This window comes from Mastomys coucha, unplaced genomic scaffold, assembly GCF_008632895.1.
Source record: "Mastomys coucha isolate ucsf_1 unplaced genomic scaffold, UCSF_Mcou_1 pScaffold5, whole genome shotgun sequence".
In the NCBI taxonomy this organism is placed as follows: domain Eukaryota; kingdom Metazoa; phylum Chordata; class Mammalia; order Rodentia; family Muridae; genus Mastomys; species Mastomys coucha.
Genome location: NW_022196911.1, coordinates 112,504,711 through 112,506,428, shown reverse-complemented (window position 1 = coordinate 112,506,428; position 1,718 = coordinate 112,504,711). Strand labels below are relative to the sequence as shown.

The 1,718-nt window shown below is 45.8% G+C and overlaps 2 long non-coding RNA genes across 2 annotated transcripts; one reads left to right on the top strand and one right to left on the bottom strand.

The window, feature by feature from the left end:
* Nucleotides 1–776: 776 nt before the first annotated feature.
* LOC116077817 lies at nt 777–1,712 on the bottom strand. The gene is made up of 3 exons (XR_004113341.1): nt 1,596–1,712; nt 1,198–1,339; nt 777–1,027 (listed from the first exon to the last, which is right to left on the bottom strand). It is a non-coding gene; the product is annotated as an uncharacterized LOC116077817 (long non-coding RNA).
* On the top strand, nt 934–1,718 carry LOC116077818. Its single transcript, XR_004113342.1, has 2 exons — nt 934–1,336; nt 1,464–1,718. It is a non-coding gene; the product is annotated as an uncharacterized LOC116077818 (long non-coding RNA).

Below are 1,718 nucleotides of genomic sequence, written 5' to 3'. Positions count from 1 at the left end.
TGAGTGTAGGTACTCAAAGAAGCCAGAACAAGATATCAGACTGCCTGGAATGGAGTTACGGACCATTGTGAACCACCTGATTCTGGTGTTGGAACTAAAGGCGTGTGCCACTGGATGTGGCTATTGATTTTCTTTTACTGTATTTGTTGTTGTTTTGTCTTTGTGAGACAGAGTCATTGGATGCTTTTGAATTGAATATGTAAACAAGGAGCAGGGGCTCGAACCCCCAGCCGTCCTCTCACCTCTGATTCCTGACTGCTTCATTACTCAGCTTGGATTATACTCTTTAAAAAATACTGGGGCTAGGAACATAGTCCAGCTTAGTACAGAGCTTTGCATGATGTGCATGAATCCTGGAGTCAACTGGTCATCATAACTTTGTAAAGCCAGGCCTGGTGTACACTCCTGCAATCTCAGGAATAGGGAAGCCAGGAGATGTAAGTTATACTCAACTACATAGCCAGTAACTAGCCAACAATAGCTACAGAAGACCCTGTATAAGAAAGAAAGAAAGAAAGGAAAGAAAGAAAGAAAGAAAGAAAGAGAGAGAGAAAGAGAGAGAGAGAAAGAGAGGAAGAAAGAAAGAAAGAGAGAGAGAGAGAGAGGAAGAAAGAAAAAGAAAGAAAGGAAGGAAGAAAGAAATAAATAAAGAAAGAAATCTATCCAGGTGTGGTGGCACAAGTCTGTTCTGAGGCAGGAGGACCAGGAATTCAAGGCCAGCCTCAGTTATGAAACAATTTGGAGACTTTCTCAAAAACCAACCAAACAAAAATCTGTAGCCATTTATTTGACTTTTATTAGAGTGCACCTTGTTATTATTTGCTCACACCTAGCAAAAAATCAAAGCGTACAGAAGTGTCCCTTGCACTGTTAGTTAATAATGTACCCGCCATTTCCCAGAATTGTCTTACTCTGTAGCTGAGGCTGGTCTGGAAATCATTATGCAGCCCAAGCTGGCCTCAAATCTGTAGCAACAATCCAGGATGTAGGGCACCATGCTGTCTGCTTCAAACCAAACACTGGTCTCCTAAGGTTAAGGATAGATACGCTAAGATGCCACCCAGAAACTGAGGAGCTCGACCAACCCTCGCCAGCCGTGCGAAAGACTCATCTCAGAGATGAAGTTTGGATTCACCACAGCACAGTGGAGAGCCCTCCACTAGCAGGAACGAGTCAGTGGTATTTTCAAAGTCCTACCTGGCGGTTGGTCTTGCACCCTGTCGTTCCATTCAATTATTCCAGGTCTTGTTTAAACCCTGCTGTTTCACTCCTGCAGCGGGATCCGCTCGCTAGATCAGAGCAGGAAGCAGCGCCATCGCGAGGCGGCCGGCAGCAGGTGCTGGGCGGGGAAGAGGGTGGGCAGCGCACCACTCAGTCCCCAGAAATTCACACAGTCCAACTCTCGGGGTCTGGGTCTGGGTCTGGGTGGATTAAAGCGACGTGTTTTTCTCGGACTCTGCCAGTCCACTCTAGAAGGGACTGCCTCTCGCACTGCCCGGTAACTTCGCAATGACTACCCAAGTGTAAGCGCAAACTATTCGTGACAGTTGCGGAAATGAAGGCGGCTGGTTAAGTGACTTGTAAGTGTACCATACCTCAAATTATCACATCTAAGTTACATTTCTTCGATGAAGTTCGCTTAACACGAGGAGGCCGAGATGAGAGAGGCGTACAGATGTTTAAGTAGTTTTGTAAATATAATCTCAAGCCTGGCCTAA